This window comes from Porites lutea, chromosome 12 (genome assembly GCF_958299795.1).
Source record: "Porites lutea chromosome 12, jaPorLute2.1, whole genome shotgun sequence".
NCBI lineage: Eukaryota > Metazoa > Cnidaria > Anthozoa > Scleractinia > Poritidae > Porites > Porites lutea.
In genome coordinates this window covers 5,713,136-5,738,431 of record NC_133212.1, presented here as the reverse complement: position 1 = coordinate 5,738,431, position 25,296 = coordinate 5,713,136, and the positions used below count along the sequence as shown (strand labels likewise).

Below are 25,296 nucleotides of genomic sequence, written 5' to 3'. Positions count from 1 at the left end.
TGGGAGCCAAGTTTAACCGTCTCCCACTCCCTAAGTGTATTTGATACTAATCCCCAGGCTAGTCTCGGTAAATAGGCGACTGTGAACAGTTCTTGAACCATTCCGCATTCCGTTGTTCCATTCCAATGAAACGAGTTTGGGATTGAATTTCATACAAATCACTGTATTTTGTCAATAGACCTCTTAGACTGCAAAACAGTCGTACTTTTCTCAAAATCGGTTTTGCGAGGTGCGAAGCGCTGGCCTGGTGGATATTTTCACGCGAAGCACGTGAGCTCCACACAGGGCGTAAGAAGCTGGCTCCACACGCCCATGGGGCGTGTGTCTCTCTCCAGTCTCACTGTCCGTTTTCACCCTCACTCCAGACCTCTCTTTGCCTGCTCGCGCGCGCATTCGCCTGCCTCCACGTGTACATGTATGCATAATTTATGAAAAGACAAAAAAAACATACAAGCTAAATAGGTCAAGTTAAGGGACAAGTTGGTGACTTCCTTCATTGGAATGGGGGTTAGAGATCTGTCTTAAAGTCGTGCCACAGGCCTACCATCCGAAAGGTTAGAGGCATCGTGATGTCACGCGCGCTGTTTGATCCCATACCGGTCATGTTGCGCGGGTATCTTGTCAACACACCTCATGCTTAGTAGATTTCTGTTAGTCTTCAAGATGTTAGTACTCGATATAATTAGATAAACTGCCTCGTTCCTAAGCGTCCCGTCTAAAGTGTGTTTGGAGAACCGAAAACCCGACTGCAAGCGATAGTATCACGCAATGAACCATGGGAACGTTTAGTGTTGACGCAAAGGACGGTGGGAAGGGTAAGCGAAATAAATCAGTGTCTTGGTAGCCTGCCTACTCGTAAAATACTAAATAACAGCAAGACAAACCGTTGTGAATCAAAACCACGGAAATATGGCCATAAAATAAATCATTTATTGACCAAGCTTCTTCGGTCAAGATAGCTGGATATTGGCCTCGTTCTTTTCTCATTGGCCTCGACTCGTCTCTGTAAACAAAATGCTAGACTTGCTACAAGTCAGCCTCTCGTAAGTTCTTAAAAGTGAGCAAAGACGAACTTCAATACATGAGGTCGCGCAGCAAGCGACTAAGTCTCATGGCATAACCAACCAGGAAAAAATAAAGGACTTCTAGAAAGTCTAGCAAAATGCGAAAAAGGAATTTGGCCATATATCCAGTCATATTGACCTCACGCTTCATCAGTAATGCATGTTTGAAAGGAACAATGATGAAAGTAAAAATAGTCGTCATCCCTTGAAACATTCCGCTTTCGTTTTGACAGCCTGTTTCCCTTTTTCATTGAAGCAGAAGCTCAATGATACCTTATAAAGACTTGGTATCTTCGAAATTTGCTGCCTGAGTCAGGAGTTCCAAACGGTAAGAAAACTCAATAAGCAGCCGTGTTTCTACACGCGGTCAAAAAAACCCTTTAATTTGTACAAAAATGGCATGTTCAGTGACATGGTGGGAATTGACTGATGCGGAAAGCTTCTTTGTTGGTTATTCAAATTATGAAACTGTTCAAAAGAACGTCGAACGGAGACTTTCACAGCAAATGGTAAGGAATGATAGCCTTTTTGTGACCATTTTTGACCAAAAGCCATAAGCTTTATATTCTGATCGTTCGTTTACCATCGAAACTCTATAATCTTCATCGAGAGTCTATACCGATGAAGTATGACAGACTGTTTTGCATAGTTATGTCCTACAGGTATTCGGCCTTAGTTCAGTTACAGTATTTCTAGTGTAAAGTAAATCCTATTTAATTGGAAAGGAAAATATAAAGTACCCTGCAGAACAGGCTTCATCTTTTCATGTTTTTGAGGTTAGCGAAGATAAGCGCGAGGCGAGCGCGCAGTGCGAAAAAGGGCTTTCATCCGTCGCACGTGTCTCGCGCTCCCGGAAAAGTTATATACTCTGTTTGGGAACCCGTTACTTCGCGCAAGTAAAGTCAAACTATTTTTTATTTTTAAGCCTTTTTTTATCATCATTTAGTAGTATCTGACACTGAATCAGTTTTTAGGCGAAAATACGTTAATTTATAAACTCTTGTGATTCCACTGAAAACTATACCCGTTTTGAGACTTTTATGGGCAAAATCTATACCCGATGTATACCAATACCGTTTGTGGAACACACCTATATAGCTTACAAATAACAATTATTCACCGAAGTGGAGGTGGCTAGTGGTGGTATTTTCCGAGGCCAAGAAGCGGCGAGGTAAATAACCAACACTAGCCACCGACACTGAGGTGAATAATTGTTTTAGTATATACTTAAACAGTAAGATAATTGAGGACAAAAATGATGATTTTTAACTAATTTACTGTTGCCAACGATTACAATTTTGGCGAGCAATAACCGAACAGCTGCGGTCGTCGCTTTTTCTTGCCGGCAAATAAAACTTTTGAAGGCATTTGTTTAGCTCTTGCGGGGAAATTTCTTCAAAAGGAGTTGTGAATTCTTTTTGTATTTAAAATCATTCTGTAAAAAGATTGTTAAATTTAGTTTTATGCTTATTTATGAACAAGTCAACTGAATAAAGTAACGCAAGACTTAAGCTTAATTTGCATTTGTAAACAAAAACCTTTTTCACCGGTTTTATCGATAAATTCAAATCAAAAAGACAAAGCTTTACCTGTCAAAACTTCCAAACCGAACTTCGTCACCTTCTTCGTGTATTTCGGGAACAGCTTGCTTGATTAGTTGTGAAATTTCTTTGTTTGTTACGGCAGCAAACCGGGAAGGCATTTTGCTCGCAACTTCCGCGAGTTTGGCGTCGCTCGCTCGGAGGAACTGGAGGTGAATCAGTGAATAGTGCAGGATATTCATTAGTAGAGTAGCCAATCAGAGCGCGCGAAAAACAATATCCACTGTTTTAATATATACTAAAGGGTTTACCCCCGGGTATGTTTTCACTAATTGCAAAGATAATTTTCCCAAAGGTTCACAGTAATTCATGAGACGTACATCAAGTATGGCATCTTCACAAGAATACACCGATGAACAGCTAAACTATTACAGAATTTGTTATCTAACTACTGATCTACTAGCGGAAGGTCTGAGAGAAATATTTAAACAAGAATGGGACAAACTGTACAAATCAACAAAAGGAGAATGGAAAGACGAGCCTCGTAATGGAATTGACTTTTATAACGGAGAGTCTCCTCGAAGTCAAAAAAGAAACGCTCATCTTTTGGCCACTATGAAAAACGGAAACAGAGGAGAATGGGATTGTACAATGCTGTTTTACGCTATCCTTTTCTCTGATTGCGTCGGGCCACGTCTTAGCGCAATAGTCAGTAAAAATGTGGATGATCTAAGAAATTTCAGGAACAAAGAATTCGCTCACATGCCACAAGGGAGTCTCTCTGAGATAGATTTTCACAATGCTATAAGCAAAGTTGATGTTGCATTTCAAGCGCTTAGTCTTCCCACTGCAACTATTCGAGACCTCAAATATCAGAAAACGTTTCAAACAAAAGATTTAACAAAAGTCCTCACAGAAGTTGATAATCTGAGACAAGAAGTTCAAGAAAAAGAGAGTCAGCGCCAGGTACTTGAAAATCAGCTCCAAAACGAAGCACCCTCATTCTGTGTTCTCCCTCCTAAACCTTCGCATGAAATCAATGGTCGTGAAAGGGAAGTAGCCAAAATAGTCCAACAACTGAGAGAGCTAAATGAGTCCAGTGACAACAGGTTGAGTTATCTATACATCTCAGGGAATCCTGGAAGCGGAAAATCACAGCTAGGTAGCCTTGTAGCTGAGAGATTCTTTGACGACCTCAAAGAAATGCCAGGTGGGCCTTCATTTGTAATGACTTTAAATGCTGCAAGTCCAGATTCACTTCTGGAGTCGTATGCCTCATTTGCTCGCCATTTAAAATGCCCAGACTATTCAATTGTGGAAACCCTCAGCTCTAAGGACTCGACCATGGACGAAAAGATCACTAGTCTTAAGATGCTTGTCGCTGTAAAAATTACCTGTTACACTTCGTGGCTTCTGGTGCTTGACAATGTCACTAATATGTCATCTGTACATGTCCATTTACCACAGTTTGAAAACGAGGCTAGGGCAAGGGGCCAGTTGCTGATTACGACCCAGGGCACAACATCAATTCCCTCAGAAAGCTCTTTTGTTAATCACATCTCGATAAGCAAAGGTATGGAGCCCAAGGACGCCCGTTCATTGTTGTCCAGGCTTTCTGGTATCCTAGATAGCGAGCTGGTAGGAACATTAGCACAAAGACTGGACTATCAACCTCTTGCTTTAGCAGGCGCTGCCGTCTTTGTTAAAGCGATTCGGCAGGACAAAGCATCAACGCATTTTGGGTGGGAGGAATACATGAAGATCTTAGAAAAAGGAAAAAGACAGAAAACGGAAGATACACTTGTCGACACCAATCCAGTTTATCCAAATTCAATGACCAAAGCAATAACGTTAGCCGTAGAATCACTAATGAGATCCGACAAATTTCAAAAACACCTTTTCAGCTTTCTTGCCCTCTGCGCTCCACGGCCATTAGACGTCGACATAGCAGTTAGTTACATCATGAACGCACATGAAGAGTTTGATGAAGCGGACAAGGAACTAATTCGCATGAGATTAAAAAGTAGTTCACTTCTGCTGTTCCAAGATGACGAGGGTGGTTGTTTTATTCGACCTCATCAGGTTGTGCATGATGCTATAAAAACTGTAACAAAAGAGTGTCCAGAAAGCCAAAGCGATGAGGTCGTTAGTGGGGTCATTACATCATTCAACGAAATTATCGACGCAACTCCACCAGAGAATATGAGACTGAACACCAGACATATAGCTCCACATTTGAAAGCTTTAACTATGGTAACTGACAAAGTGTTTTTGCGAGATAATTTCCTTCAATTTCATGATAAGTACATTTCCAAAAGGTGTGAAAACCTTGGAAATATTTGTGAAATGCATTGTGAATTTGAAGGAGCAAAAACATATTTTGAATATTCACTCGCTTTTAAGCTTCAAGAGCTCGGCCCGGAACATGTTGATGTTGCAGGAAGCTACAATAACTTAGCTATAATTTACCACGAATTAGGTGACTTTGAGCAAGCCAAGGAGTATCAACAGCGTGCTATAGACATCCAACTGGACAAGCTCGGCTCGCAAAATGTTGATGTTGCAGGAAGCTATGGTAACTTGGCTTTGATTTACAAGAGATTAGGTGACTTCGAGCAAGCCAAGGAGTATCAGCAACGTGCTCTAGACATCCAATTGGACAAGCTTGGCTCGGAACATGTTGATGTTGCAGGAAGCTACAATAACTTAGCTATAATTTACCACGAATTAGGTGACTTTGAGCAAGCCAAGGAGTATCAGCAGCGTGCTCTAGACGTCCGACTGGACAAGCTCGGCTCGGAACATGTTGATGTTGCAGCAAGCTATGGTAACTTAGCTTTGATTTACCAGAGATTAGATGACTTTGAGCAAGCCAAGGAGTATCAGCAACGTGCTCTAGACATCCAACTGGACAAGCTCGGCTCGGAACATATTGATATTGCAGGAAGCTATAATAACTTAGCTTCAATTTACCAGATATTAGGTGACTTCAAGCAAGCAAAGGAGTATCAGCAGCGTGCTCTAGACATCCAACTGGACAAGCTCGGCCCGGAACATGTTAATGTTGCAACATGCTACAGTAACTTAGCTTTGATTTACCAGAAATTAGGTGACTTTGAGCAAGCCAAGGAGTATCAACAACGTGCTCTAGACATCGAACTGGACAAGCTCGGCCCGGAACATGTTTATGTTGCAAGAAGCTATAATAACTTAGCTTTGATTTACCAAAGATTAGGCGACTTCGAGCAAGCCAAGGAGTATCAGCAACGTGCTCTAGACATCGAACTGGACAAGCTCGGCCCCGAACATGTTAATGTTGCAACATGCTACAGTAACTTAGCTTTGATTTACCGGAAATTAGGTGACTTCGAGCAAGCCAAGGAGTATCAGCAACGTGTTCTAGACATCCAAAGGAACAAGCTCGGCCCGGAACATGTTAAGGTGGCAAGAAGTTATAATAACTTAGCTTTGATTTACAGGCGTTTAGGTGGCTTAGAGCGAGCCAAGGAGTATCAGCAACGTGCTCTAGACATCCAACTGGGCAAGCTCGGCCCGGAACATGTCGATGTTGCAGGAAGCTACAATAACTTAGCTATGATTTACAACGATTTAGGTGACTTTAAGCAAGCCAAGGAGTATCAGCAACGTGCTCTGGCCATCAAAGCAGACAAGCACGGCCTCACCAAAACACCAAATAAGGTAAGGACTGCTAACAGACGCAAACAACTATATCAGTTATGGAAATCATATTTGTTCTTACAAGATTTTACGCAGTCTTGACGTTTTATCGCTTTGGCCCTATGTCTTTGAAATTTGTTAAAATCTAAAAAGACTGAACTTTTCAGGTTTTTTTTCACAGCAGCATAAGTTGTGTCTCAAACTGCAAGGATCTTTGATGTATTCTTTCTTCGGCAGTTCCAATTTATGAAATTCGTATATTTTTTTTATTAATAATTTTAATTTGATAAACTCTAAAACGTTTTACATATGTTAATTAGGGAATCGATATTTGGGACGTTGGTAAAACACCTCTTAATTCAGGTTTGACTGTAACAGTTTCCGTTAGCGCTCTGTTCCTGCCTTCCGTATATTATATCTTCAAGTTTAAATTCTTCTAATGAAAAAAAACCTGTTAGTCCTTTCAGATTACTCATGAAACTGAAACTCATTTATCACAATCCAAGAAGGAGGATGATGATGATGAGGATGACGATAAAGGCAGTCGTAAGGAAGGTAAAGCAAAAATCATTGTTAAGTTAAAAACGTCTCCTCGTTCTAACTTGTAGTCAAGGGCGCGTTTCTTTAGAAAATATCCGACGACGTTTAATCATAGTCTTCGGACTTGACAAGACAAAGAAACGTGAGTAAAACCCGGAGATGGATTCTTCAGCGTACCAACAATACTTGTCAGGGGGTAGCCAGGATTTTTTTTAAGAGGTACGCACAATTCTCCAAATGCCTCTGCCTTCCCCTCCCCCCAAATGTCCCCAAATTTGACAATACTGTATGCTTAAGCGTTTTTACTGTATACTGTTGAAATGCATAACGAAGTAATTTGTAAAATTCTTTGTTTCCTTTTTGGGTTTATTGACTGAAGGACGTCAATCGCTGTTCTTAAAAAAAGCAGATGCGTAAATCCCCCCCAAAAAACCGTCCCGGTTTGGCCAAGTCTCCAAATTCATCCTTTCCACATTCGATCACAAGTGTTTGCGGTAAAGCAAAAATGGAAGTGATAAGTTCATTAATATATAGGGTACGTTTCCTTTAAAATAACGATTTCGAGGGTATTAAGAGGCTGTCTCAGCCCACTCGATTTCGCGTAAAAAATAATTTTGCCTGAAACTCTAGCGAGTGAAAGGCTTTATCGGGACTATAACTAAAATGGGTTTGCTTTGATTCACAATAATTTTCTGCCCGCGCTGGGGAGCGCCGAGTATTTTGTCCCGTCACGGCCATTTTGCACGTCTTGAAAACTGAAATTTTGGCAATTTTTACGGCGCTGTAAAATGTTTAATTTGCACCATCTGCCAATCAATTTTATACCTATTTATAGGTAAAAATCTCTAGTTTTTCCTGAAGGTAATAGTTATTCGCTAAATTTAGCTGGAAAGACGAAATCAAGCAAAATGTAACCACAACTAATTGCCTTGGAGCGAAAAACCAAAAATGAACCTGTTTTAAAAGCTTATTTCTGACGTTTGGGACATAGTTGAAAGCTCTAGACTAAATAGACGCAAAGATAGACCATCTGTTATTAATAATATATACAAAACTCCATGTACGATTTCAGTATTTTAAAAGTTATGACCGTTTGTATCAACGCCTATGCGAGCTAATACGATATTTTCACATTTAGCGTAACGGATCTATCTCAAGCAGATTTTGTCAAAAGTACGGCTTACCTAATTCATTACTAGCACTGACCCACAAATTGAGCCATATTCCAATCCCTGAGATGCCGGACGCCATAAAATTCCAGTAAATGTGCTTTAGAAACTGCTGGTATGCGGCCATTTTTGAATCCCATGCTAACAATCCGAAGCTCAAAACAGGTGAAACTGTGTCACGTTTCCAGATAAATAGCTCGGTAAAACAACCGTTCAGAGGGGAAAGTTTGCTCGAGAATCAGAAAATCAACTAGGCAGGTCTCATTTTGGATCAGAAAATTGCGATTTCAGAGCTACAACCTCGAATAAACCTTCTATTCACGTAAACCGAAAATGTTCAAACCCGGAAATACGGAAAACCGGAAATGTGGAAATCCGGATCATCCTGAAATCGGCAAATCTGAAATCAATCAGAGACCGAAGGCAATTCCAACAATTAGAGACAGCTGCATTCGTTTACGGCTTCTATTCGACGTTGAGACACGTAAAAGATAAAGCCGGTGTAGCTGTTTGATTTTCGCTGAACTGAAACGCTGAACTGAAACCACGATCGATTGCGTTTGGCAAATAGGCTCTATAAGAAACAGTAAGTATCATTAACCGGTTACAAACATGCTATGTGCGCTAACATATCACACTTGTGACTAATAATTTCCAGAAGTTGGCTATATATCGAAACTGAATGTGTCGAGATCTAGAAAACCGAGCCAGCTCGTTTGTCTGGGCTTATTAGCATAGAGGGTCCTTGAAAATCACTTGTTAAGGGGGCATTCTGTTTTTTTTTTTTCGGGGAAAATGATGGTGATCTGGGAAAGAAATAAATAAGAGTAGGAAAGGTATGTACATAAAGCGGTTATTCCGCTAATGGGATCAGAGGCACTCCGTGTTTGAGTCTCTGGTATTATAATTCTTCTTGTGATTATTCACTTCACATTTTAATTTCTAACAACCTCCAAATCCAATATTTTCTATCTTTTCCAACATTTTTAACATCCTCCCTAATTTTTATACATTAAAAATATACATTAAAAATATACATTAAAAACAATAATGTTTTTATACATTAAAAACATTAAAAATAGTCAAAGGGACGGGAAAAGATTCAGGAAGAGGATCAGTAAAATTTGAAGAAAGCTTTCCTCCCATTCACTCAAGCCTTCCCCTTCCCCATCTAAGTAATGATCGGTTTCTTATAAACTTACTCACCGGCCGGGACTATTTATCCGCTCTTTACAAGCGACTTTCAAGGGCCTCTATACTAATAAGACCAGACAACCGAGCTGGCTCGGTTTCCTAGATCTCGACACATTCAGTTTCGATATATAGCCAACTTCTGGAAAGTATTAGTCACAAGTGTGATATGTTAGCGCACATAGCATGTTTGTAACCGGTTAATGATATTTACTGTTTCTTATGGAGCCTATTTGCCAAACGCAATCGATCGTGGAACTGCGTTTCAGTTCAGCGAAGATCAGACAGCTACACCGGTTTGGAAGGTTTTATCTTTTACGTGTCTCAACGTCAAAAAGAAGCCCTAAACGAATGCAGCTGTCTCTAATTGTTAGAATTGCCTTCGGCTTCCGATTGATTTCAGATTTGCCCATTTCAGGATGATCCGGATTTCCACATTTCCGGTTTTCCGTATTTCCGGGTTTGAACATTTCCGGTTTACGTGTCAACCCGCACTTGACCTTGCAGAGCCGGTTGAATAGAAGGTTTATTCGAGGTTGTAGCTCTGAAATCGCAATTTTCTGATCCAAAATGAGACCTGCCTAGTTGATTTTCTGATTCTCGAGCAAACTTTCCCCTCTGAACGGTTGTGTTACCGAGCTATTTATCTGGAAACGTGACACAGTTTCACCTGTTTTGAGCTTCGGATTTTTAGCTTGGGATTCAAAAATGGCCGCATACCAGCAGTTTCTAAAGCACATTTACTGGAATTTTATGGCGTCCGGCATCTCAGGGATTGGAATATGGCTCAATTTGTGGGTCAGTGCTAGTAATGAATTAGGTAAGCCGTACTTTTGACAAAATCTGCTTGAGATAGATCCGTTACGCTAAATGTGAAAATATCGTATTAGCTCGCATAGGCGTTGATACAAACGGTCATAACTATTAAAATACTGAAATCGTACATGGAGTTTTGTATATATTATTAATAACAGATGGTCTATCTTTGCGTCTATTTAGTCTAGAGCTTTCAACTATGTCCCAAACGTCAGAAATAAGCTTTTAAAACAGGTTCATTTTTGGTTTTTCGCTCCAAGGCAATTAGTTGTGGTTATATTTTGCTTGATTTCGTCTTTCCAGCTAAATTTAGCGAATAACTATTGCTTTCAGGAAAAGCTAAGTAAATAGGTATAAAATTGATTGGTAGATGGTGCAAATGAAACATTTCACAGCGCCGCAAAAAATGCCAAATTTTCAGTTTTCAAGACGTGCAAAATGGCCGTGGCGGGACAAAATACTCGGCGCCCCCCAGCGCGAGCAGAAAATTATTGTGAATCAAAGCAACCTATTTTAGTTATAGTCTCGATAAAGCCTTTCACTCGCCAAAGTTTCAGGCAAAATTATTTTTCACGCGAAATTGAGTGGGCGGTTTTTACTGAGACAGCCTCCAGGCTGATTTACCCGGGGGGGGCACTCCCATATGAAACAGACGGGGATGCTCGTCGTCTCGCTTACGGGTGTAAATTTTGGATTTTGGTCTCGCTTAGGGTGTTCCGGGCAAAGCGTTAATATTTTAAGCCACCAAGGTCTCATTTAGGGTTCCGCGAAGAACTTGAGATTTATGAAAATGCTTTTAAAAACTACTTTTAGATAAAAGCATTCGACGATTATGTCTTTATATCATTAAAATTCATTGCATGTCATATTTGTGTGTTTTAAGCGGTCTCTTTTAGGGGTCAAAATTTGCTTACGCCACGCCTAGATTGGTCTCCTTTAGGGGTGACAAAAAGTTTGAGCCACGCCCAGATGGTCTCCTTTAGGGGTTAAATTCAAAATTTCCGACGAGCATCCCCGTCTGTTTCATATGGGAGTCCCCCCCGGGCTGATTTAGCAACAGTACGGGAACGTCAGTTGACGACGGCGCGCGCAAATCAAACAACTGTCTTGACCAATGGCAGAGCGGCAAATTGAGCACCGGAAGTCGTGTTTAGTCCTTTCCGCGCGCTTTCCCGTCGTCAAATGACGTTGCCGTTCTGTTGCTAAATCAGCCTAATACTGTAACTTGCTCAAATTGGCAAATGTAGGTGAATTTTACTGGAGTTGAATCCTTGGGACCGCATCCACGCTTGAAATGAGAAGAAAAAATTTATCATCCTGTGTTGATTCAGGGCTACGCCCTCCAAACAATGTCGCATAAGAAAGTATCACGCCGTGGTCGTGCAGAGATGGCAAAATGTACCAAAAAACGGTGCGACAGATGTAAAAATTTGTTGTTTCACTTTTTAAACTTTTCGCTTTTTGACGTTGTTCTCGTTGCCATCGCCGTCGCCGTTGCTAAGGCCATCCAGTTTTAGCGAATGCATTTTGTATCCGAAATATTTATGAATCATCTAGTGTAAACGTAACGCCTACGCCAGTAATCTAGTCAGTGGTATCTCAGACTTAAATTAATTAATGCAAATGAACGATTCTTTTACCACTACTTGCCCCATTATTTTTGATCGACGAAGCACCCTACGTTGATGTAAAATCGCGCCCTACTTTGTCTAGTGCGAAGACAGGCCGAAGTGAAAACAACGCGTCTACGCTTTATACAACCCAATCCACAGGCGGCCCAGACGAGACGTAGTATGTGTCACTGAATGAATATATTAATATTCACATGGACAAATTAATGCGATGAGTCGTCGAAACTCCCACGGACTAAAATAGTCTAAAAGTCAAAGTATAACAAAACAAAGCTAAGATACCTTCAACTGAACGTATCCTTGTCTTTCCTGGCCGGTTTAAGTGGCATTTTGTTGAGTTTTGCAATTGTAGGTACTATCCACTAAAGAAGAATTAAAGGCTGGCTACAAAACAAACAGACCATCTCCACGCGCCTTCACACGAAGCGCTATAAATTCGAGAATAATCGACGAATCCGCTCCAAATAACCATCGGCTAATCTGCAGGTAACGTGTGCTCCTGCTTCTGGCTCCCTTGCTCCACAAAACCAATCGGAACTGCACAATAATTGCTCGCTCATCAACAACCACTGTTGACCTTTAGGCTTCGATATGACCGCAAACGACCAGGTTTAATACGCGACGTGAATATTCAAGCTTAGCGACCGCGTTCGCGCAACAATGCAGCACTTGCTATGGGAGGGATGGTACCATTGCTTCTAGGTCAATCAATCGGGAAAATAATATTGAAGCCCTTGTAATTTTTAAAAAGATCCAATTTGCCCTAGGAGCACCGAACAGATACGAATCTTATAGCGGAGCTAAAAGAAATGAGCGGCAATGGAAAAAGTGAACAAGAACATGTACCACATTTTCTCCATAAAAAGTGAAAACCAGGAAGTTTTCTGGACGTTTCACGTTGCAGTCATGCAAATCAACGGCAAGGAAATGTACAAGAAAGTGTGCTGCAATTAGACCTATTGTTGTTTTTCACAGTTCTGGTCAAGGGCATCCAACTTTTAATTATTCACATTTCACTCACCGGGTTAGGCTATTTTTCGTAGAGAGTAAAATGGAATCCTAAAATTTTCGGATTAAAAAATGTGATGAAAGAAGGTATCTGAAAAATTATCTCCTTCGTAATACGTTAAATTGCATCTAAAATTTTCGGGAAAATAACTCTGAATTCCTCGTAATTTCGAAAAGACTCAAGTTCCTCTAGAATGGCCGAACACTGAGATGCAAGTTTTATAGCGCCACTTAGAATGCATTTCTATAGAGCTAAAAGTACTTTACGAATAGCTACAAAAGTGTTTTCAATTGAAAGTATTTGAGGAAACAGTCGTTAGGTGGCCCTCTCTCGTTGCCTTCTCCGCTTAGCATTACACGATATATTTTATATTTAGTATGAGCAAGCTAAAAATCATTAGCTTCGCTTTTAGCCCTCCTGACTAAATTTATGTAAGCGCTGTTTAGAATGTATTTTTCGATCAAAAGTACTCTGGAAAGCCTTAAATGTATTTTCAATGCATTTAGGGGGAAATCATCGCTGGGTGCCCCTGAGTTTTGAGAATAATAATAATAATAATAATAATAATAATAATAATAATAATAATAATAATAATAATAATAATAATAATAATAATAAAAAGATACCGCGCACATAAATTTTACTTTACGATATCTTCAGCTGTATCTTCTATTCAGCTGCATAGCGGGGGCCAGATTTTGCCTTTTTCCTGGGCGGAAAATTCTCTTCCTCCTTCACCAGTTTGGACAACATATTATGGAGTAAGACGTTGTTAATCTAAGCAAATAAGTCTGGTAGAGTCAAGAACCTTTGCAAGCGGTTGGACGAACAATGTGACAGCAGCTGAGACAGCGAACGTTAGAAGAATTCGAACTTGAAAACCAGGGCTGCCCTGTTGAAAACTTACGGACGGTCCCGCGATCGCCTTTTGTTTTCTGGTCAAAACTAACGCAGCGAACCTTCGGTCAGTCGATTGACCTAGAAGCAATAGTACCATCCCTCCCATAGCAAGTGCTGCATTGTTGCGCGAACGCGGTCGCTAAGCTTGAATATTCACGTCGCGTATTAAACCTGGTCGTTTGCGGTCATATCGAAGCCTAAAGGTCAACAGTGGTTGTTGATGAGCGAACAATTATTGTGCAGTTGCGATGGGGTTTGTGGAGCAAGGGAGCCAGAAGCAGGAGCACACGTTACCTGCAGATTAGCCGATGGTTATTTGGAGCGGATTCGTCGATTATTCTCGAATTTATAGCGCTTCGTGTGAAGGCGCGTGGAGATGGTCTGTTTGTTTTGTAGCCAGCCTTTAATTCTTCTTTAGTGGATAGAACCTACAATTGCAAAACTCAACAAAATGCCACTTAAATTGGCCAGGAAAGACAAGGATACGTTCAGTTGAAGGTATCTTAGCTTTGTTTTGTTATATTTTGACTTTTAGACTATTTTAGTCCGTGGGAGTTTCGACGACTCATCGCATTAATTTGTCCATGTGAATATTAAATATATTCATTCAGTGACACATACTACGTCTGGGCCACCTGTGCCCAATCTTGCTATCTGCGCTTTTCCTGCTTTTTTTATTGAAAGTTGAAGATTCGATTCACCAATAACTCACGTCTCTTTTCTAGAAGGCGACATTCGGGTGTAAAAAGAAAAAATTATACAGACCTCTGTTAAATGCGAAGAATCCATGCTTGAATATTAAAGGATCTCGATAATTCTAAATCTTATGAACCAAAACGGTTCATTGAGCGTGCCCTGATGACGTCACAGCCAGATTTGAGATCAGCGTGTTCATATTTTGTCACATACAGTACATTAAAAGTGCGCAATTTTAAAGTTCCAGCTTGAAGACCCTTAAACTTATTTTATTTCGTATTTCTTTCTTCTTCTCTTTCTATTTTTTTTTTAAGTTTAGGGTTAAAATGTGGATAAGGCAATATAAATATTATATAATTTCCCACGTCACTTCGCCCTTGCTTAATCATTACTCCCTTAGACGGTGCTAAGCGCATTATAAGATACTAGAGCAATAAAAGTTGGCTAGTATTGGCTTCTACATGATACGTCTTTTTGTTTTTGTTAAGATGCCAAGAAGAGAAAGAAGAAGTCAGGAAGTGGGTGTCGACCTTGTAGGTGTCAATAATAAATATTCAGCTTTCATTGTTGCAATTAGCCAAATTAGTGTTTTGGTAGCCTTTTACTGTACGATAATTTTTACTGCGGAAAATTGGTCAGGTTAACCGTGATATAGACTGTAGTTTGTAAAGTACCAAGAATTTATTTGCACTCTGAGAAGGAAATTATGTGATCCTGAGAAGACGAGAGGCCCACGTTGAATCAAGTCTAAATTAGACTCGCACACTGAGGGTTGATTTCCAGTCTCGCGTAATTTTTCTGTGGGTACGTGAGTAAAATTTACGTTCGCATATAAAATAGAGGCAATGCATGAAAGGTCGCTCGTAAGCGTAAAAGTTGAACCTCGCTCAACTTCTCGTTTAAGCTCGGCACTTTTTATCTTGCCTCTATTTTATTTATGTGATTAAAATTTACCTGCGTTAACGTACGTAGTCAAAAAAGCTCCAGTGGAAATTAACCTTAATGGTTTAAATTTCGTCGAAGAGTAAACCATATCATTACATAGCACTTTTATATCAACGTGCCAGCAAAAGTGGCTTAAGTTAAACGTTCCTATTGGCGAGGAGAGACGGCTGTGTTCGCACGCTAGCCAAATATTAAAGTATGAAATAACTGGATTATAGAGTTGTGCTCGTGGAAACTGGATTTTTGACCACATTTTAATTTTTGCCTTCTGCAAGAATATTGATAGAGATCTTTAGCTTCAAGACGGGAACGATTACGATGCGATAGCCTTCGTCATTTACGGGTTTCATGGTGGCGGGAACTTGTAAGTTATCAAATGTTAGAAGTAATCAGGAGAGGGCTTAACTTTTTTTCTATAAAAATAACCGTGCTATCTTTTCTGGTAAAAACATGGAAATTGAAGCTTCTGCATTGTCTAGTTTATGTTTTAGAACAAAACAAAAACAAAACAAAACAAAAAAACTAAAACAACAATTATCAAAAACAAAGAAAACTTTAAGTCAAATCTCGTCCTCGTAATGACCCTCCAATCCAGTCCTCCAAAGGACTCTATTGTTGCATTTTGATGTCAGGGAGTAGGATTGTGAGTCAACAATAAAGTGTTTTCAATTGACTTCATGGAGTCCATATTATGTTCTAGGACAATGAAAAGACGGCCATGTTGTCTTCCTTAACCAATCCCGTGTGAGGTGAACTCTTTTCTTATGTAAACGCTTTCTTTTGTTCCAATCAAGTGGCATAGATGCTGGCTACGTAAGTGTGAACACTCTGTACCGGCGGCCGATTATACTAGAGAGCCTAAGGCCATAGGAATCCGGATAGGGTGAAACCGCATATTGAGTATTTGCGCGTTTTCCATCAAATCGTTGTTTTTTTCGACCAAATGGTCGCATATCAAGAATGTTTTGCGTGGTAACGCTACAAGCGAGCTCAATCAAACACGACAATGAAGAGGAAAGCGAGAAAATAAAATACGCAACAGGTCTAAGAAGTAAAAAAAAACCAACCTCTGAAAGTGCAGCACACTTTTTGGCATTTTCCTTTGCCACTATCGCACGATTAACGTAAAGTCAAACTTGACTATGACAACACTGATTAGTGAGCTTTCTTGGAGGCTAATTATGTACCGGTAATGACAAAAAAGAGGTAGGAATCGCCGATAAAATGAATAAGCATATCTGCCTAATGGATAAAAAAATGGCCAAGAACATTTCAGTTACAAGTACCCTTCAAGATGAATACATAGAAAAGAGGGCATCTACACATTTCACGTTTTATTCCTGTGACTGAAGAACACATATACCGTGTGGCTGTAAAATTTAATACCTCCAAAAGTTGTGGACTAGGAAGTTCTCAAGTGTGCTTCTTAAACCGACAAACCCATACATTTTAGATGTGGAAAGTGATATCATTAACCAAAGGCTATATTTCCTGACGACTGGAAAAATGCCCATTTTTCTCGAAAGCGAATGCTGACAACTACAGACCGATATCTCTCGCCGAGAGAATGGTGCACACGTAAGAACTGGAATTTATAATAAATTATAAAAATGATAGGGGATTTAGGTTTTTCGGATATATGATTCCTGACCCTCAACTCCCTTCCAATTATTTCGAGAGTACCCCCCTGGCCATGACCTATGAAATTGCGTGAACAGGTATGTGCTGCTTCTTGCATAAATCCCTAATGAAAATAAAACCAGACGCCACGCCAAGGAATGTTCAAACTTCCTGCTTTCGTTTTGATAGTTTTCCCTTCGTGATTCAAGCGAAACCTCTTTAAAGTCGTGCTGCCTGCCTGGTGCCTGACTAAGGCCGCAATCGGTAAGTATATACATATGAAACAAGTCTTCTTTCAGTAATTTCAATTTATATTATAGAGCAACAATTCATTTAGTACTATGGCCAGACTAGGCTCCTTGACTTACGCTAGGGTACAAGAAATGTAGCATTGGATGTTTTATACCTTGAAAGTGTTCGACTTCCCTTTTGTGACGGTGCTTAGTAGTGTACAAACAATCAAGTAAATGTCCGGCCATCAGCCACGGTTAAAGATATAGAGGGAACTTCTATTGTGTTGAACGCAAGGATGTGGTGAACATGAAAGAACTGACTGTCGCATTCACGGTACATAAAGGTTTTGAGTGTGAGCCATAAGCTACGCAATTGTGTTTTCTACGAAGGGGGAATCGGGGGTAAGCGGTCGTCTAATATTTCTGAATATTGGTCATATTGAAAGACCTTGATGACGCATAGGGAAAGTTGTTGCGTTAGAAATTTTAAAGTTGATTTTTCAAGCTGCAATGATATGATAGGATATCATATCCGGAAATTGGCGTATTAATTTCGGCAAGGTCACCATTGTCAGAGTTTTTATCTTGCCCCATCCAAAATCAATCTACAATGGAAGCAAACAAAAGGTATGTCATGTCCCAGTTTCTGCTTAAGGTTCTCTCTGGTTTGATAATCCAAACGAAATTAGCGCTAGACTGTTCACAGTCCCCTATTTTTTCGTGAGATCGTTTAGATATACCGCGTCTTATTGATTTTCAAATGTACCGAGGGGGAGGGCGTCGGGGATTATAGATCTGGGGGGCGGGGGGGGGGGGACGAGAAATTTTTCGCTTCCTCCCAAACCGCCTCCCGCCCCCTAAGTAGTTTTGACACTCATCCAAGATAGCAGCCCGTAACGCAAAGCGTTCGATCTCGACGATCTTACGCAAAAATAGAGGACTGTGAACAGTCTAAATTAGCGCAAACGCTTTGTTGTTTATATGTTTACCTTAAAGTTAAATGAAACGTGTTTTGGCAGGGATTGAGCTACATTGTACTCCAACAATTCCCAGAAAAAAAAAAAACACGATTTGAGAAGCGTTTCAAATTACTTTAGAGATCCTAAAAAAATGATACGACATTATGGGTTAAAGCTGTACGTAGGTCTGTTAATTGCTCTTTTAAATCGATGTATTTCCATACACTCCTCTGAACTCAGAACGCATTGGAATATCTGTCGCTATAATAATATCCCTGATATCCATATTATCTAGGTCTTAGTTACATGAGTAACGTTGAATACCTTTAGTATGGCGCGTCGGACCATGAATGAGTGAAAGAATGAAGAGCCGTGTATGAAAGGACAACAGACGTGCCCTCCTACAATATTAGTTTTACATGTGAACAGTAAGTTCAGACAAAATAAATAAAATAAAATAAAACTTTAATAAATACTCCCAAAAAAGGTTTTTCAGTACCTATTTACAAATATAAATGCAAACTATATCTAACAAGCTAATATTGTTAAATGCTAACTGTCATACAATCATTCATTCATTACAAGTTTCAGGGCTTTCTTAAAGGCCTTTACAGTTGTAGCGTTTCTAAGGTCTTCGTCTAACGTGTTCCACAGGGATAGTGCTCTATAGGCGAAGGTTCGTTGGCCGGTGGTAGACCTGAATAATGGGATTTCGAACTTCTCATTATTACGGGTTGTGCGATTATGTACAGAAGATCGTTTTTTAAACTTAGCACATAGGTATTCAGGAGCTAAATTGCTTGCACACTTATAAGCCATAACAGCGTCTCTGAATTTGAGCATCTTGCTAACTGGAAGCCAGTTGAGTTCATCAAGTAATGGCATCACGTGGTCATATTTCCGAGCGCCGCAGATAATTTTGCAGGCGAAATTCTGAATAAGTTGCAGCTTTTCAATGTTCTTAGATGAGGTATTAGACCACACGGTCGAACAGTAGAGCATTTTGCTAAAGACAAGAGATGTAATAATTAAAACCAAAGTCTTCCTATCAAAACAATATTTCCTTCCTATCAAAACAATATTTCCTATCAAAACAATATTTCATTTCAGACGTCAGCATACAAAGGCTCCACTGGCAGCCGTTCTCAGTCCATTTATGAGCTTACTGTACCCACCCAACCCATGATGTGACGCGTGAAGCTTGGCCACAACACCGGGGTCTACGCTCGGGGGGCTGGGGCACTTGGGTATTTTTTGGGTGGGTATGTGCCGCCCGGGACTCCGAATTGGCACCCCGTTTTAAAAAAAAATTCCCCTAAAATTGATACCCCGTTCTAGAAATGGGCCAATTTTTTATACCCCGTTCTAGAATTAAAAAACTGATACCCCGTTCTAGAAATGGGCCAATTTTTTATAACTCCGTTCTAGAAATTTTTGGAAGTTGAAATAGCCCTGTTTTTTGAAAAAGATATTTCTTTATTTGTTCGACTTATACATCAAATAAATGCTTCTTCATAATCATCGGGAGTACGTTTCCTGTGCATGTGGATACAATGCGGTTAATTATGACGGAAAATCTCTCACCATAACGATTTTCCTTCTCCTCCCCCGTCCCTTTCTTTTGCGGCCCGTCTCCATCTCCCTCGGGTACATTATTGACTCGTTCGCTCGCCTATTTATCCAAGATGGCGGAGTCAGCGCTCGCGGCTCGCGCCAAAATACGCCCTCCCTGCACGCTAAAACACAGGGTGTAACAAGAGTACAACAGTTTGCTTGTTAACGCATTGAACCGTATTTTTAAAAGCAATCTGTCATTGAATAATTTCAAATGGCTGCTTACAAAACTGGAGCTTTCGTGCGTTCGAAATATTATACCCCGTTATGGAAAACGCCTCTGAAATGGATACCCCGTTCTAAATCAGGAGCTTCAAAATCACGACCCCGCTGGGCGGCACATACCCGTATAGGTCATGTATGGGAGTACCCCCCAACGGGTCTACGTCCCCTACTCTTTTCGAACAGTGGTGTGGGCTCTTTTACGTCCCACAAGAACCAGTTTAGTGTAATTGCTGTGAGACGGGACCTACGGTTTTTCGTCCTTATCCGAGAAGACTAGAAAGTCTAACCGTTTCCAGATGTCATTACAAAGGCAGCACTTTCTTCTCAATTATTTAAAGATCCTGAGTGTTGGTCTGGCCGGGGTTCGAACCCGTGACCTCCCGCTCAGCGCTAGCAGACCGGCGCTCTCCCAACTGAGCCAACCAGGCGGCGGTTAATTTAAGAACTGTTTTAAATAGCAAGACCGGTTTCAGAAATCTAAAATGGTTTCATTCGTCAGTTGCTTGAACAGTTAGTTGCTCGTGGGGTTGCGAGCAAAAGAAAGAAAGACCATGGGAACGTTTAGCGTTGACGCAAAGGACGCTGGGAAGGGTAAGCGAGAAAATGAGATAAATCAGTGTCTTGGTGGCCTGCCTACTCGTAAAATACTAAATAACAGCAAGACAAACTGTTGTGAATAAAAACCACGATAATTTGGTAATAAAATAAATCTTTTATTGACCAAGTTTGTTCGGTCAAGATAGCTGGATTTGTCACTTGCACATCTCCCATAATCATCACCTTATTTGCCCCCCCCCCCCCCTCCCTACCAATTTTGCATAACCTTTCATGGTGTTTTTCATTTCTCCTGGATATTATAGCCGTCCCAAAGAAATTGAAAATAATGCTTATGCAAAATGTTGGGGGACAAATTAGGTGCATTATTGGAGATGCGCAAGTGGCGTCGTTCTCTTTCTTCAGTGGCTGACTTCGCATCGGTAAACACAATGCTAGGATTCCTACAAGTCGACCACTCATGAGTTTTTAAAAGTGAGCGAAGCGAGCTTCAATGCATGAGGTCGCGCAGCGAGCGAACGAAGAAGTCTCGTGGCATAACCAAGCAGGAAAAAAATAAAGGACTTAAAGAAAGTCTAACAAAATGCAAAAAAAGGAATTTGGCCATATATCCAGTCGCATTGATCACCTCACACTTGGTCAGTAATGCATATTTGAAAGGAACAATGATGAAAATAAAAATAGTCGTCACGCCTTAAAATATTCCGCTTTCGTTTTGACAGCCTTTTTCCCTTCGTCATTCCATCGTAAGCTCAATGATACCTTATAAAGACTTAAGAGCCAATGTCTGTAATTTTCGAGAATCGGTTGACAGTCGTGAATTTTTGCATTTCTTCATCTTTTGCCCAAATAATCTTTATAGTACATTAATTTCAAAAATCACCTTAAAACTTGTAACAGCTTTTTATTTTTTCAGGAATCAGGCAAAGTTTGAAAAACTCTAAATCGGCGCTCTTTCGAGTATGAAATTAGCGAAAATTGAGCATTTTCTTCGCGCTCGTACATAAAAACGGAATAATGTCTCTAGATGAAATCAAGTCACAAAACAGACACACATTTTTACTATATAATTCAGGAATTAACTTTAAATAAACCGTTTAAATGAGACTGTACCGGCCGCAAGAAGAAACACGGTTTGAGCACTTTTCAAACATGGCAAATTTGACCTAACTTCACCATCGTAAAAACCCAGTTGGTACATGGAATTTCAATATGAAACAAGAACTGTATTGAAGCATATCCTTTGCTGTTGTTTGTGTTAAAATATTTCTGGCGGCATTCCAAATGCGCACCGTCGAGAGACCAAAACCTGAAGGGTATTTTGACACCAGCAAAGCGCGTGCAAAGAGCAAGTTTCGACGCTTGGAATATTAATCCTTTCAAACATAAGTTACTTCGACATTTAAACCCTAGTCAGAGTTGTAAGGGTTTCAGATTATATCTCGGCGTTTCTGTTTGGTTTAACGTGATTCCTTTCAACTGATTTTTGCGATAAACCATAATGAAGAGACACGAATACGCAGTTCAAATCACAGTTAGTAGAGGGGAATATTGTCGAGAAACTCGCTTGCTATAGTTTTAATTGTATTGAAACCTTAAAATCAGAAAAGTTATTTACTACCTGAACTTAAATGCTAGACGGGGTCACAGTACCGAAAAGTAAAGTCTGCATCAAGGCAGAATCAAAGTTAAGTTTGTGTATGTTTCCAATCTGTCAATACGAGGGAAGATGACATTCCGGAAGTGCGTGACGCGTAACGCGCCGGAAAAGATATTCCTGGTATAAATGTCTTACGGTGCAAATCTTTGATGTATGTTCGTTTTGCATCTGGCACATATTCAAACTTGGTTTGTGGCGCCTGTGGCCCCAGTAATGCTGAATGTATTGCGATCACTTGGTATGCTCCTGAATTGTTAGTCACGTGAGTATGTAGGGCATCGAGCCTACCATGCTAATGATAAAAGTAAGGTTTTCTACATTTACGTTGGGTGACCTTTGTTTGATCCACAAAATTGGCGCATGAAAATAAGAGTTTGTCCTCACCATTGCTAAATGTTTTTTGTTCCGGGTGGCGGTGCAACAAATCACGTGGTACCGTTCTAGATCAGGCTACTGGCTGCTCATAGAGAGGTCCATAAAGGCACATTGATTGATGACTCTGTATGGCCTGAAGAAAATGATTTACGCAGACGTTTTCTGAGCGACGAAGGTGCAGCTTTTACACTCCTTTTTCGTTTCGAAAATGGACGAGCACGCGAGCGAGATCCCCTAGCGCTAATGGTCAATAAATCCCTGAGGTTTTTATTTTCATACGCGAAATCGATATGAAAGGCTATTTTCAGCCTTTTATCTCTTTTCCGCGCAACGTATTTTGGTTAAAAGATGATAAGTAAAATGGCTGAGGCATTTTAAAGCATTTTTTCATTTAGGCGACGGATTTTGACGTTCTGAAAAAGAACTTGTCAGTCTTGTCAGTGAATTGGTTTATTTTCTAGCCTGCGAAAGAGTGCCGGGGGGTGGTGGCGGAGAGAGCCAGGTGACTATTCCTTTTTTTAGGCGGGATCTAGCATCTACGTGCATTCTGGTCTAACGCCATAATGTGTAGACTGGCCTTTAAGGGGCGGGGGATCAGATCGTCAACAGCAGGTTGAGTCTAGCCAGAAGATACCCTTGCTGCAGAGGAGCAAAGCAATACTACTTCCAGTAATTTAAACATGTTGAATACTTGTATTTCGCTCATCAAATGTGTCCATTGTCCATTGTCGATTTTTTGTTTTTCAGGAATGTTCTTTTGCGGAGCATCGGCCAATTTTTCTTTAAACATTTTTACTCGTTTCCATTTCCCTGCTCTACCTTCATGATGCATATGGCGTACGTGTGTACCTAAATCCCTCAATTCATACTGAGGTGATCGACAGAGAAGTCTATACGCCAAGCGGGGTTAAGATCAGTTTATTACAAGCAAAGGCGCGGAAGTAAGTGCAAATAAAAGAGAACTAGTGTGAAAAGTTTTGCAGACTCAGCTTACTCTATTTGTTTTCTTTCTCTATTTGAGTTTCGGCTTGTACTTCCTAAAATCAAGTTTAGTTCGACATGTTTTGGGAATATAAAATATAAAAATAATAAAAAAAAAACAGTGTTAATTGTCATTTTATTTTTTCTTGTAAACCCGTGCGATGATTTATCCCTGTCTGTACAGTTGCGTGACAAGACTCAAATCACACACGCTTCATCACGCAACACGGAGTTTAGTCCGTGGTTAAACGACGGAAGATTTCAGTAAACTGCGGCCAGTTGCAGTTGAAACGACTGTGGTAAGTAAAATTCTTAAAGATCTCGTATCTCATATAGAGCTAGCAAGCCGTTTCTAGTGGTTTTATTTTAGGTGCAGAAACTCGAGGTCAATATTTACACTCAACACGAAATTAGCAGCGTTGTCTTTTTCAGCTACTTGCGTGCAATCAAATGCAGTGTTAATCTACTTAGTTCTTTTTTATAACCATCAAATTGAAAAGTGTTTTTCATAATATCTTAAGAGCTTCCCTTAATGTGCCTCTTGTAAAGGAAGCTAAGTTTGCAAAAACGTTTGTGTGCCTACACTCGCCGCTAGTTTGTTGCAGCGTTCCAACGTGCGAAACTACCCTGCACGTTTCGGTGTCTCTGCGAAGCACTTTTGAAATGCCGCCAAAAATTTTTTAACACAAGAAACGGCAAAGGATATGCTTTAAAATAGTGTTTGTTTCGTGTTGAAATTCTATGTACCAATTGGATTTTTTCGATAGTGAAGTTACGTCAAATTTGCCATTTTTGAAGAGAGCCGAAATCGTGTTTCTTCTTGCGGCCGACACAGTCACATTTAAACAGCTTATCTGAAGATAATTACTGAATAGTACAAGTACAAGTCTGTGTTTGCTTTGTGACTTGATTTCACTGAGAGATATCATCCTGTTTTTATGTACGAGCGCGAAGAAAATGCTTAATTTTGGCTAATTTCATACTCGAAAGAGCGCCGATTTAGCGTTTTTCAAACTTTGCCCGATTCAGGAAAAAATAAAAAGCCGTTACAAGTTTTAATGTGATTTTTGAAATAAGTGTACTATAGAGATTATATGGGCAAAATATGAAGAAATTCAAAAAATCACGACTGTCAACCGATTTTCGAAAATTACAGACATTGGCTCTTAATATCTTCGAAATTACTGCCTAAGTCGGGAGTTCCAAACTGTAAGAAAAATAAGGCAATCAGCTGCCGTATTTCTACACGCGGTCAAAAACCTTTACTTTGTATAAAAAAATGGCATGTTCATGCAGTTACGTGGTAGGATTGAATGATGCGGAAAACTTCCATGTCGGTTATTCAAACTATGAGACTGTTTAAAAATTAAAGAACGTCGAACGGAGAATTTCGCAGCAAATGGTAACGAATGATAGTCTTTTTGTGACCATTTTTGACTGTTTGGGTCCATTATTCAAGCTGCCGAAGTAAGCTCTGGTTTTGGAACGTTCTGGAAGCAAAATGAAGTGAAAAAAAGCTTCGACCTGCTGCAATAACGTAGAGCCAGTACAAAAGAACTATTGCGCACTTAGAAGTAACTTTTTGACGTTAACTCTATTTAAATCGTTGTAAAACTTTTCAAAAAGAAACAAAAAGCCATAAGCTTTATGTTCTGAACGTTCGTTTACCACCGAAACTTTTCAATCTTCATCGAGAGTCCGTACAGATGAAGCATGCATGACGGACTGTTTTGCATAGTTATGTCCTACAAGTATTCGGCCTTAGTTTACTTAAAATATTTCTAGCGTAAAGCAAATCCTATTGAATTGGAAAGGGAAACTGAATATAAAGTAGCTTGCAGAACAGGTGTTATTTCTTCACGTTTTTTTAAGGCGATTGAAGATATGCGCGAGA

At 40.1% G+C, this 25,296-nt stretch overlaps 1 protein-coding gene across 1 annotated transcript in view; it reads left to right on the top strand.

The window, feature by feature from the left end:
• Positions 1 to 25,296, top strand: part of LOC140953597 (epoxide hydrolase 4-like) — an 85,837-nt gene that overhangs the window by 6,045 nt on the left and 54,496 nt on the right. The gene's annotated exons all lie outside the window — the stretch shown is intronic.